The sequence below is a fragment of the Hemitrygon akajei genome, unplaced genomic scaffold (assembly GCF_048418815.1).
Source record: "Hemitrygon akajei unplaced genomic scaffold, sHemAka1.3 Scf000129, whole genome shotgun sequence".
Lineage (NCBI taxonomy): Eukaryota > Metazoa > Chordata > Chondrichthyes > Myliobatiformes > Dasyatidae > Hemitrygon > Hemitrygon akajei.
The window spans coordinates 785253-798808 of record NW_027332015.1 but is presented as its reverse complement, the minus strand read 5'-3'; the positions used below and the strand labels follow the sequence as shown (position 1 = coordinate 798808).

The following is a 13556-nucleotide window of genomic DNA, read 5'->3' as shown; positions in this document are numbered from 1 at the left end:
GGAAATGCAATGATCTCTCCCAGTTTTTTTTCTAGTTAGTGGAAATATATAGTCAAACGTGTTTGGTTTAATTTCAGCAGAAATGCGGCTCCCTGTACCTGAACAGGTGAGGGACGTTTGAGCTGAAACTCTATCCACGCCAGGCAGTCTTTCTTACACAGAGGGCGGAGCTCAGACCCTCCCAGAACCCGGACTGGATCAACTCCGCAGCCTGGGACTGGCTGAGTTAAACAGAGAAACTCCGCCCCACTGGTTGCGGTGAAAGAAAAGGAGAGATCCACACGGAAATCCGGACAGAAAGGTTAACGCAGCCTGTTTGTTTTCCTCTTTAGGGTTGCTACAGTGATCCCACTCCCGCCTCCTCCCGCTGACAGAGCCGTCCTGAGCCGGTGAGAGTTAGTGTGACCCGGACTGCGGCAGTCCCGCTCTACCCCGGCTCACCCGGCCCTGTCCATCTGTAATGAGCGACGGACACATCACAGCCAAGTGGCCTCGGGAGCAGCAGCTCAGACTCAACTCTCCGTACAGGGTGAGCACACCGGTGCAGGAACATTGTCGGTCACCCGGGAAGTCAGACTGTGATTTCCCGGGACCACACTGAACGCCGTCCGGTTACAACATCAGAGGTAAGTGTTGTCTATGATTCTGCACAACTATTCAGCGTTTACAGCGAGACTCGGCTTTGATCGGGGTCAGGAGTGAATTCAGTGGGAGAAGGGAGTCCTGACATGTTCATGTTAACGAGTCAACTACTGTCCAAATGGCTTAAGAGAAATGATGCCGTTGCCGTCAACCACAAATACTCTCCAGGGTGGTTTCTACTAAGTGGGAGCAGAAGGCATCTTTCACCCCGGTAGTGACATGTGAAATATCCCACTGGACAGTGACCCGCCACCGATCTCTCAGAAACAAGATAAAATCAGCAGATAGATGCTGGGAATCCGAGCAACACACACAAAATGCTGGAGGAACTCTGCAGGCCAGGCAGCAGAGTTAATTAGTCATGTTAATTCTCATTGATGTGAAGAGATGTCAGTCACTGGTTCCACCCAACAGCGCAAGCGGACCGACGAAGAGGGTGTTACCTCCAGTCCGATCTCCTGTTCAAAGCGGAACAAACAAAGTAAATGACCTGCTTTGTGATTTATTTCCATTTGCCTCTGAGGGAAGCTGGGGGCATTTGTGAAGCGTCTCCTGTGGCCGGAGTCTGATGTATCGCTGAGAGGTAAAAGGTGACCGCTCATTCATCAACTTGATGCCGGTCCGCCGGGCAGGGATCCTGGCAGAAGACGGAAGGAGAGGCGGATTTTATTATCAGGATAAAGATGCTGGGAGAGGGAGTGGACAGGAGGGGCTCATCTGTGGAAATTTCTGAACCCATGGTGGTGGCGAGCAGAGAGATTCACCACATAGGGAAGCAAACACGGGCAGACTGTTGACCAGCAAGTGGGGCCAATAGTCTGGGGAAAGTAGGGGGCAAGAGTGGTGTTGGCGGGGTAAAGATGCACCGGCCCAGCGTCTTGTTGAATGACCGGACAGTTTAGAGGGGCCAGGTGGCCTGCTCCTTTTCCTGTTTGTGTGTTTAAATAGAAGGAATAACCAGACCTTCGTGGGCCTTCAGGATGTCCCAGTGTGTGTTGTAGGGACTGGTGCTTGGAGCCCAGTTTTTCACAAACTGGCAGCAAGTGGGCTGAGGGGGCAAATTCAACAATTCCAAGTGTGCTGTCGATACAAAATGTGTATTTCTATATCGTTAATGACATAAAACCGATATTTCCATATTGTTACTGATACAGGATTGTATAATTTGTGTTCCATGTGTTATCTGAACGTACTTGCCTGTGATGCTGCCACAAGTCAGTGTTTCTCTGTACCTGTACCTTCCCGTACTTGCTCACCTGGAAATAAATTCAATGTGATTCGAAAAGCTCAGTGAGATTTTATTAGTGATGATCATCTTGGCACCTCGGTAGGTCAAATGTAAATGTAAGACCCTTAGCAGTGTCGATGAGCACAGGGATCTTGGAATCCATCACTCTCAGAAAGTGACTACACAGATTGATAGGGTGGTTACAAAGGCAAACAGTATCCTCAACTTTATTATTCGAGGCATTGAGTTCAAAAATCGGGAAGTTGTGTTGCAGCTTTTTAAAACTCTAGTTAGACCACTTCTGGAGTATTTCATACAGTTCTGGTCGCCTCATTCCAGGAACGATGTCAGGGCTTTGGAGAGGGTGCAGAAGAGGTTTACAAGGAAATTGCCTGGATTAGAGGGCATGAGCTGTAACAGGAGGTTGAACTGCTCGGGTTGTTTTCTGTGGAGCCCTGCAGGCTGGGGTGAGACTGGATAGACATTTATAAGATTATGAGAGACATAGGTAGAGTAGATAGAAAATGTATTTTTACTATGGTAGGAATGTCTAATACCAGAGGCCATGCATTTAAGGTGAGGGGGGAATTTTAAAGGAGATGTGAGAGGGCAAGTGTTTATTACACAGAGAGTGCCGGGTCGCTGGAACGTGCTGCCTGGGGTGGTGGTAGATCAGACACATTGGGGACTTTCCAGAGACATTTCAATAGGCCACGAATGTGAGGAAAATAGAGGAATATGGACATTTTGTAAGCAGAGGGGATTTTATTCGTTAACATTCTGATAACAAATTTAATTGGTTGAGCACAACACTATGGGTCGAAGGGCCTGTTCCTGTGCTGTACTGTTCTTTGTTCTGTGTCTCTTGTCGAGAGATTTCAGCGTAACAGAGGCAAAAGGAGTGAGTGGGAACAACAGGTCAGCTGGTCCAATGTGGGAAATGTGAGATTACCCATTTCTGTAGGAGAAACAGAAACACTGGGTGTGTGTGTGGAGAGGGACTGAGGTGTAGTGGGCAGGGAAGGAAGTCAAAAGTACATTGTATTGATGGTAAGACTCATTGGTATAAGACTGAGAATTACTTTAACAATTATTTGGGCTTTGTTGAGATTGTACCTGGAATATGGTGTAAAATCCCACTCCCCATACTAACACAGGTTATACAGACCAAAGAACAAACTGCCGGAGGAACTCAGTGGGTCGGGCAGCATCTGTGGAGGGAAATGGACCGTCAACATTTCGGGCCAAGACCCTCCCTCTGGACTGAGAGTGGACGGGAAATAGTCAGAGAAAAGAGGTGAGGGGTGGGGATGGGGCAAGAGCTGGGGAGTGAGAGGTGGAAAGGTGGAAATAGTGACAGAGGTCAGCAGATGTGTGGAGACCGAAGGGATCAAGGAGATGAGGATTGGGATGAAACGTGGCTGAGATGGGAGAGCAGCCGCCATCTTGTTGATGGTTTGAGTAGCTGAATCCGCCTGCTGTTTCTCACTTGATGTTTCAGTGTTCCTGACCATTGAACCCAGGGGAATGTGATAGAAATTAGTGTCTGTTCACATAGAAGTGGCTTGAATGCACGATTCCTTTTTGGGTCTGAATTGTCTGTTGGACAGTGATTTCTTGTGGATGGATGTGGCGGATCGTGTGTGGGGCTGGGATCAGGAGAGTGACCACACCCCCTGGGGCGGGGAGCCGGGGAAGAGATCATTCTCTATGGGGCGAGATCAATGGGATTCCGTAGGTGAGAACTTAGGCCGGTCCCAAGCGATGTTGGGCAGTGATTCTCTGTTACTTCCCTGAACAGCCGGACTCCCACCGTTTCCTGGACAGAACCTGCTGGGTCGGTCCGGGTTGTGGGACTTTCACACCGAACCGTCTGAGATGAGCTGCCGCTCAGCCCCTCTTGCCCTGGTCCTGTGATGGGGTGATGATACCGAGACTGCACTCATCCATTGAGGTTTATCCCGGGAACTTTACCTTCGTCACCCAGCCCCGTATCGGGTCCAAACTTCACCTGGATCGATAGCCTGTGTCTACAATTGTTTTCATCATTCCAGGGCGCGGGAAGCAGCCCTTCCACCTGTTGTGTTCTTGCAGACAGAGAAGGTTAAACCGGGTAATCGCACCTTCGGGACACTGCTCCATCTGTCTGAATAGATCCATCTTTCACCCATTCAGACACGGCAGTGAGATCCAGATCTCTCACGGCCTCTCGTTTTGGGTGGTCATCATTGTGTTTATTTTTGTTGAATCCATGCCACTGTTCCAACCTGCCGAAGCACAGCCAATGTTTCTAGTTGTATAACCCCATTAAATGCGAGAAATAAGCCTTTTCCAGTTACCCGGGCAGCTCAAAAGTGTACAGTGTACATCGAGTTAGACTGTGAGGTCAAGAGTCCAACTTATCACATGGGGAACATTCAATGTGCTTACAACAGCAGCCTGGAATATTTCCTGGAGCCTGGTGCTATGTGTTTTCAATGTTATTTTAAATCTTCGACCCGGCTGAGAAGAGAGAATAGCGAGGGTTATGAGGATCTTTGATGCTGCCTGCTTTACTGATGCAATGGGAAGTGCAGTCACAGTCCAGGGAGGGGAGTCTGGTTTCTGTCATGTCCTCAGCGGTGCCCACAGTTTCCTGCAGTTCCTTGCAGTCAAGGGTAGAGCGGTAGCCTTATGAAGGCGTTATGTATCCGGATGGGATACTTTCTATGGTGCTTTGATAAGGTTTGGGGAGGGGCAATGTGCCTAAGCCAAATTTATTGTTGTTTGATCTAGGTTTGTCATTTTAGGATATTTTTCTATCGTATTATTCAGTCCCCGTGTATTGCTGAATGACCACCAGTGACTGTCCTTGATCCCGCACCCACATGGTTCCATCTCATTCACTCACATCTTGTGCAACCTCTCTCCAGCCCGTGTGAACCCACCTCGATGATATACAATACATCAATAAAGTTTCCTGTAACATTTGACTTCATTGTGAAGTATTATCTTGCACCTCCTATCTCATTGAGATTTCCAGGAATCGGTTTTTGTTAGCTAGAACGACGAGGTTTAACTTAATGCAGCACCTGGTAAGGTAAGAGTTACAAGCTATGATCCTAGGGTATGACAGAGAAGATTCCAGCATGTACAGAGCAGTAGTTGGTAGGCAGGAGACAAAGAGTGGGAATAAAGTGAGCCATTACTGTTCGGCTGCCGGTGACTAGAGGTTCCACAGGGGTCTGTGACGGGACCCATTTTTTTACCTTATATGTCGATGATTTGGATGCTGGAATTGATGGTTGTTGCAATGATTGCAGAGGATATGAAGGATGGCGGAAGGGCAGGTAGTTTTCTGGAGAAGGATTTAGGACAGATTAGGAGGACACGCAAAGATGTGGCAAATGAAATAAAGTTTCGGGAAGGGTTTGGGCATTTACTTTGGTAGAAGAAATGAAATGGTTTACTATTTTTTTAATGGACAGAAAATACAAATAACTGAGACACAAAGGGACTTGGGAGATATTGCACAAAATTCCATAAAGGTTAATTTGCAGATTGGGTCTGTGGTCAGGAAGGCAAATACAATGTTAACATTCATTTCAAGAGGACTAGAATATAAAAGCAAGAATGTAATGTTGAGATTTCATAAAGCACTGGTGAGGCCACACGTAGTTCTGGACCGCGTATCTTAGATCGGATGTGCTGAAACAGGTGATGGTTCAAAGGAAGTTCACGAAAATGGTTCAGGATTCAGCGGCTTGTCAGATACAGAACGTTTGATGACTCTGGGTCAATTAATCACTGGAATTCAGAAGACTGAGCGGTGCCCTCATGGATCACATCAAATGGTGAAAAGCCTTGATAGAGTGGATGTGGAAAGTGCGCCTCCTCTGGTGGAAGAGCTTAAGACCAGAAGTCACAGCTTCAGAATAGAGGGGCGCCATTTTAGAACGGAGATGAGCCGGAATCTCTTTAATCAGAGTGGTGAATCTGTGGATTTCCTTGCCGCAGGCAGCTGCGGAGGTCTTTTTTAATGTAGATTTAAAGTAGAGGTAATGGGGTAAGACAGAAGATTGGGGAAAGGCAGAAGATTGGGGCCGAAGAAAAATGTATCAGTCACGATAAAATGGCGGAGCAGACTCGATGGTCCAAATGGCCTAATTCTCCTCCTATATCTATGGTCTTAAAGGGTGAAAGCAGCCATTACAGGTTTTAGTTTCACCGTTACAAAATGGCTACAGCATTAATATTTGTCACTGTTACGTATTCGGGCAACAATAATATAGATGAGTTAGGCAAGGGGTTTTATAACGAATAACATGTTTATTAAACACTGATAACAAACCCCCTTCAAAAGTAAACAAACCCAAACAATGATCCGAGCTCAGCTGCTGACAGCTGGTCAGACAGTTCTTAATAGCTTTGCAGTCTCAAACAGTCTTTAAAGTAGTATTGAAAAAAACAGTTCTCCAAAGCGAATTGCCGAATGAAAACAGTTCAAAGAACGATATGCCGACAGTTCAAAAGCTCACGGTACTTTTAAAAGGAGAGACTTTTTAAAGCGATGTAAATTCTCTTCCACGTCGATGTCCTTCGATTCCCAGCGTCGAACTCCCACGTCGAATCTTATTAAATATAGCAGCTTAAAGTGACTGACCTCTCTTCCACAATATTCTCAATCTCCCGCTTTTTCCAGCGGAGACTATCATGAGAATAGTAAACGAAATCCTTCCGAATGAGGATCACACAAGGTCGAAGTCAATCCATCGAAAATCGATTTTTCTGGATCTCCATTTTCCAAACTTCTCTTCACTCTCCATCAGCAAAGAAACCGTTGGCTCTGACCTTTTAAACTTCAGGCATCATATAAAACTTCATTTTTAACTAAACTGCGTCATCCCTTTAAATCACGCAGTGACATGAAGTCATCTTGGCAAATCTAGCCACGAACTGCCCCACCTGACAGGGTGGGTCTCCCTTTTATACTCTGTAGAAAAAACCTGTCACATGACCTCTACTGGCGGGAAAATGACATCACTCCACCATTACCTCATGTCCAGTATAACTTCAACCCCAGTCACGTGACAAGGGTACCACCGTCACGTGTCACGGGTACGTAACAGTCACAATGAAGCTCACAGCATGTGATGTTGTTTGTTATTTCCTTTTCCGGTTATTTTAGGTTCATTAGCTTGAAAATGTTTCATGCGTTTGTAGTTTTTTAAAAACATTACCTTGGAATGATTTGTGTTTTCTGGGAAATGGACTTACGTAAAACGCTTAGTTAAGAGTGATTCCCCTGCAGCGCAGAAACAGTCCTTTCAGCCCATCTAGTCGGTTAAATTCCCTGCCTGAACTCATCCCCTGCACGCAAACTGCAGCCTCAATACTTCTCTCAACGATGTACCCACGCCAACTTCTCTTAGATACTGCAATTCAACCCGCATCTACCAGTTCCGCTGGGAGCTGCTTCCACATTCTCCCCTCCCTCTGAGTGAAATAGTTCCCTGCTCTGATTCCCCTTAAATATTTCACTTGTCACCCTAAATTCATGACCTTACCAAAACTAAGGGGCAAATACCTACATGCATTCCATAGAACCATAGAAAATTACAGCACAGAAACAGGCCTTTTGGCCCTTCTTGGCTGTACCGAACCATTTTTCTGCCTAGTCCCACTGACCCGCACCTGGGCCATATTGCCCGAAGTCCCTCTCAACCATATACCTGACCAAGTTTTTCTTAAATGTCAAAAGTGAGCCCGCATTCACCACTTCATCTGGCAGTTCATTCCACATTCCCACCGCTCTCTGCGTGAAGAAGCCCCTCATAATGTTCCCTTTAAACTTTTCCCCCTTCACCCTTAACACTTGTCCTCTGTTTTTTTTTCTCCCCCAGCCTCAGTGAAAAAAGCCTGCTTGCATTCACTCTATCTATACCCATCATAATTTTATAACCTCTATCAAATCACCCCTCATTTTCCTACACTCCAGGGAATAAAGTCCTAACCTATTCGACCTTTCTCTATAACTCAGTTTCCCAAGTCCCGGCAACATCCTTGTAAACAATCTCTGCAGTCTTTCAACCTTATTAATATCCTTCCTGTAATTCGGTGACAAAAACTGCACACAATACTCCAAATTCGGTCTCACCAATGTCTTAGACAACCTCACCATTACATTCCAAATTTTATACTCAATTCCTTGTAAAATAAGGCCAATATACCAAAAGCCCTCTTTACAACCCTATCTACTTGTGACACCACTTTAAGGGAATTATGTATCTGTATTCCCAGATCCCTCTGTTCTACTGCACTCCTCAGTGTCCTACCATTTACCTTGTATGTTCTACCTTGGTTTGACCTTCCGAAGTGCAACACCTCACACCTGTACGCATTAAACTCCATCTGCCATTTTTCTGCCCATTCCTCCTTCAACCTATATTCACCCTATATCCAGTCTGTATCCCACCACCTCAATGATATATATATAAACCATCTTGTTCAACCTTTGTCCAGTCTCTATCCCACCACCTCAATGATGTATATCAACCATCTTGTTCAACCTCTGCCCAGCCTGTATCCCACCACCTCAATGATATATATCAACCATCTTGTTCAACCTCTGTCCAGTCTGTATCCCACCACCTCAGTGATATATATCAACCAACTTGTTCAACCTCTGCCCAGTCCGTATGCCACCACCTCAGTGATATATATCAACCATCTTGTTCAACCTCTGTCCAGTCCATATTTCACCACCTCAGTGATATGTATCAACCAACTTGTTCAATCTCTGTCCAGTCTGTATCCCACCACCTCAATGATATATATCAACCATCTTGTTCAACCTCTGTCCAGTCTGTATCCCACCACCTCAATGATATATATCAACCATCTTGTTCAACCTCTGTCCAGTCTGTATTCCACCACCTCAATGATATATATCAACCATCTTGTTCAACCTCTGTCCAGTCTGTATCCCATCACCTCAGTGATATATATCAACCATCTTGTTCAACCTCTGTCCAGTCTGTATCCCACTACCTCACTGATATATATCAACCATCTTGTTCAACCTCTGTCCAGTCTGTATCCCACCACCTCAATGATATATATCTACCATGTTGTTCAACCCTGTTTCAGACTGTATCCCATTGCCGCAATGATATCTTTCAGCAATCTTTCTTCTAAACTATGTCCTCATTGTGAAGTTTTGTTTTGCCCTTTTTCCAGGATTGTGTTTTTTTTTTGATAACTAGAAACACCAGAGGTTTAGTTGGACACAGCACGTGACAGAGAAAAAGCAACCATTTCAATTTTAGATTCACCGTTACAAAATGGCTGCAGTGTTAATCTTTGTCATAATTAAACTCATAGCATCTGATGTTGAGTTTATTATTTCCTTTTTCAGTTATTTTCGGTGAGCCACTTCCTCTGTTTCCAGGGTAACAGCCCGTCAGAGCTGCAGCAAGTGTTGCACTTTTTATCGCTCTGTGGTCACCGCCTCTCAGCGTAGAGACAGTGGCCTCGGGAGCAAATGTAACAGAATGATAGTGGGAGGAAAGGATGCTGTGAGCATTGACTGTATGGGATGTGTTACACCAGGGTCAGAATGAACTCAGAACTAACAGAGTGGTTGGGGTGGGGTGGCATTTACAATTCAGGGTGGCAATCGGTAACTATCTGTGCATTAAAATGAAGAGGGAGAAATACTACAGTTGCAGGAAATTTAAAGTGAGGAGGGGAAAATACTGGAAACGCTCAGCAGATCGGCAGCATCTTGGACAGTCTCAGTTCTGGAACTGGGTCTTCCAACATTTCTCTTTTCAGAGATGTAGTCTGATGTACTGAGTTCCCAGCATTTTCTATTTTATAATTTTCCATTTTGTTCCTGCTACACTGCAGGAAAAATGGCAGCCCGCTCTGCTGGGCAATATCCCACACAGCAGGAAGATTGTGATCAAATGTGCTCGGTTTAGCTGCTGGGGTCAGGCTGAAGTGTATGCGCATCCTCTATACAGACCGGGGAACCAGCCTGAGCACCGGCCCCGGCAGAGGGTCATTAGCTTCCAATTCCACCTTCGTTTGTGAATCGCAAATGGCAGGAGCACCACGGCAGATCACCGGCTCCAAAGCGTCTTTGTATGGGTGATAATACTGGGCTGGTGACTCTGAGGATATGGAACTGGCAGTATATGGGCTTCAGTCCAGGTTGGTAATTCAACAGCTGGGATCGGAATTTTCTCAGTCTGCAGTGAAGCTGAAATCCCGGGATGTTGTGCATTGGTTATGGGGGAATCACCATCTACACTGCCCAATAGAACATCACATCTGTCCAGTATTTTGGAGATTATTTAAGAGTTAACTAGGGAGTTGGGTGAAGTTGGGCAGTGATGTTGTTCATCTGAACTTTGGTAAAGTCTGTAACAAGATCCCGCATGGCAGCTGATCGGGAAGGTTCGGTCACGTGGAATTCACGGGGAGCTGGCGAAGTGGATCACACCGGGCTCGAGAACAGGAAGCAGATGGAAATGGCAGGAGGATGGGAACCGGAATGATAGAGCAGAGAAGGGGGAAAGTAAATCTGAGATAGTGAGCAGTAAAGATGTCAGGAAGGACAGGCAGGCGATGGGGCAAATTGCAGACATTGGGATGAGTTGTGGTGCAATCAAGTTGCAGTGCAGTCAAAGAAAAAATTAACAAATACCGGACTTAAGGTGTTATTCTTAAATGCACACAGCATAAGGAATACAGTGGATGATCTTGTTGTAGAGCTACAGATTAGCAGGTATGATATTGTGGCCATCACTGAGACAATGCTAAAGATGCTTGCCTCTGGGAGCTGAACGTCCAAGGATACACGGTGTATCGGAAGGATAGGCAGGTAGGCAGAGGGGTTGGCGTGGCTTTATTGGTAATAAATTATATTAAATCATTAGAAGGAGGTGACATAGGATCAGAAAGTGCAGAATCATTATAGGTTGGCCTAATAAATCGCAGGGGTAAAAGGACCCTGATGGCAGATATATACATGCCTCCTAACAGCTGCGGTGATACGGACTACAAATTTCAATAGGAAATAGAAAAGGCTTGCCAGAAGGGCAGTGTTATGATAATTGTTGGGGAGTTAAACATGCGAGTGGATTGGGAAAATCAGGTTGGCACTGGTTCTCAAGAGAGACAATTTGCACAATGTCTACGAGATGGCTTTTTAGAACAGCTTGTTGTTGAGCCCACTGGGGCATCGGCTGTACTGGATTGGGTATTGTGTAATGAACCAGAGGTGATTAGAGAGATTGAGGTGAAGGAACCCTTACGAGGCCGTCATCACAACATGACTGAGTTCACTGTGAAATTTAAGAAATCTGATGTGTCGGTATTTCAGTGGAGTAAAATAAATTACAGTGACATGAGAGAGGATCTGGTCAAGGTTGACTGGAAAGGGACACTAGCGTGAATAACGGCAGAGCAGCAGTGGCTGGAGTTTATGCGAGAAGTGAGGAAGGTGAAAGACAGATATATTCCAAAAAAGAAGAAATTTTCGAGTGGAAAAAGGATGAAACTGTAGCTGACAAGAGAAGTCAAAGTCAAAGTAAAAGCAAAGCAGAGGGCATACAAGGAAGCAAAAATTAGTGGGAAGACAGAGGATTGGGAAGATTTTAAAAGCTTACAAAAGGAAAGTAAGAAGGTCATTAAGAGAGAAAAGAACAACTATGAAAGGAAGCTAGCAAATAATATCAAAGAGGATACTAAAACCTTTTTCAAGTATATAAAGTGTAAAAGACAGGTGACAGTAGATATAGGACTGATAGAAAATGATGCTGGAGAAATTGTAATGGAAGATAAGGAGATGGCAGAGGAACTGAATGAGTATTTTGCATCAGTCTTCACTGAGATAGATAGATAGATAGATAGATAGATAGATAGATAGATAGATAGATAGATAGATAGATAGATACTTTATTCATCCCCATGGGGAAATTCAACATTTTTTCCAATGTCCCATACACTTGTTGTAGCAAAAACTAATTACATACAATACTTAACTCAGTAATAATATGATATGCATCTAAATCACTAACTCAAAAAGCATTAATAATAGCTTTAAAAAAAGTTCTTAAGTCCTGGCAGTTGAATTGTAGAGCCTAATGGCATTGGGGAGTATTGACCTCTTCATCCTGTCTGAGGAGCATTGCATCGATAGTAACCTGTCGCTGAAACTGCTTCTCTGTCTCTGGATGGTGCTATGTAGAGGATGTTCAGGGTTTTCCATAATTGACCGTAGCCTACTCAGCGCCCTGCGCTCAGCTACCGATGTTAAACTCTCCAGTACTTTGCCCACGACAGAGCCCACCTTCCTTACCAGCTTATTAAGACGTGAGGCGTCCTTCTTCTTAATGCTTCCTCCCCAACACGCCACCACAAAGAAGAGGGCGCTCTCAACAACTGACCTATAGAACATCTTCAGCATCTCACTGCAGACATTGAATGACGCCAACCTTCTAAGGAAGTACAGTCGACTCTGTGCCTTCCTGCACAAGGCATCTGTGTTGGCAGTCCAGTCTAGCTTCTCATCTAACTGTACTCCCAGATACTTGTAGGTCTTAACCTGCTCCACACATTCTCCATTAATGATCACTGGCTCCATATGAGGCCTAGATCTCCTAAAGTCCACCACCATCTCCTTGGTCTTGGTGATATTGAGACGCAGGTAGTTTGAGTTGCACCATATCACAAAGTCCTCTATCAGTTTCCTATACTCCTCCTCCTGTCCATTCCTGACACACCCCACTATGGCCATGTCATCAGCGAACTTCTGCACATGGCAGGACTCCGAGTTATATTGGAAGTCTGATGTGTACAGGGTGAACAGGACCGGAGAGAGTACGGTTCCCTGTGGCGCTCCTGTGCCAAGACTTCAGCAATATACTGGACATTCAAGGGTGTCGGGGAAGAGAAATATGCACAGTCACAATTACGACAGAGAAAGTATTCAGGAAGCAGAATAGTCTAAGAGTAGATAAATCTCCTGTACCAGATGGAATGCACCCTCATGTTCTGAAGGAAGTAGCAGTGGAGATTGCGGAGGCATTAGCAATGATCTTTCAGAAGTGAATAGATTCTGGCATGGTTCCAGAGGACTGGAAGATTGCAAATGTCACTCCGCTATTTAAGAAGGGGGCAAGGAAGCAAAAAGGAAATTATAGACCTGTTAGCTTGACATCTGTGGTTGGGAAGTTTTTGGAGTCGATTATCAAGGATGAGGTTACGGAGTACCTGGAGGCATATGACAAGATAGGCAGAACTCAGCATGGTTTCCTTGAAGGAAAATCCTACCCGACAATCGTATTGCAATTTTTTGAGGAAATTACAAGCAGGCTAGACAAGGGAGATGCAGTGGATGTTGTGTATTTGGATTTTCAGAAGGCCTTTGACAAGGTGCCGCACATGAGGCTGCTAAACAAGATAAGAGCCTATGGAATTATGGGAAAGTTACATACGTGGATAGAGTGTTGGTTGATTGGCAGAAAATAGAGAGTGGGAATAAAGGGATCCCATACTGGTTGGCTGCCGGTTACCAGTGGTGTTCCACAGGGTTCTATGTTGGAGCCATTTCTTTTTACGTTGTATATCAATGATTTGGATTATAGAATAGATGGCTTTGTGGCTAAGTTTGCTGCTGATACAAAGATAGGTGGAG

At 45.1% G+C, this 13556-nt stretch overlaps 1 protein-coding gene across 1 annotated transcript in view; it reads left to right on the top strand.

Annotated features, from left to right (window-relative positions):
* The first annotated feature begins 332 nt into the window (after positions 1 to 332).
* The window catches only part of LOC140723711 (NACHT, LRR and PYD domains-containing protein 3-like), a 50277-nt gene continuing 37053 nt past the window's right edge, over positions 333 to 13556 (top strand). Inside the window, exon 1 of the mRNA XM_073038267.1 lies at positions 333 to 626. The gene's annotated coding sequence lies outside the window, so the exon portion shown is untranslated. The remainder of the gene's footprint in view (positions 627 to 13556) is intronic.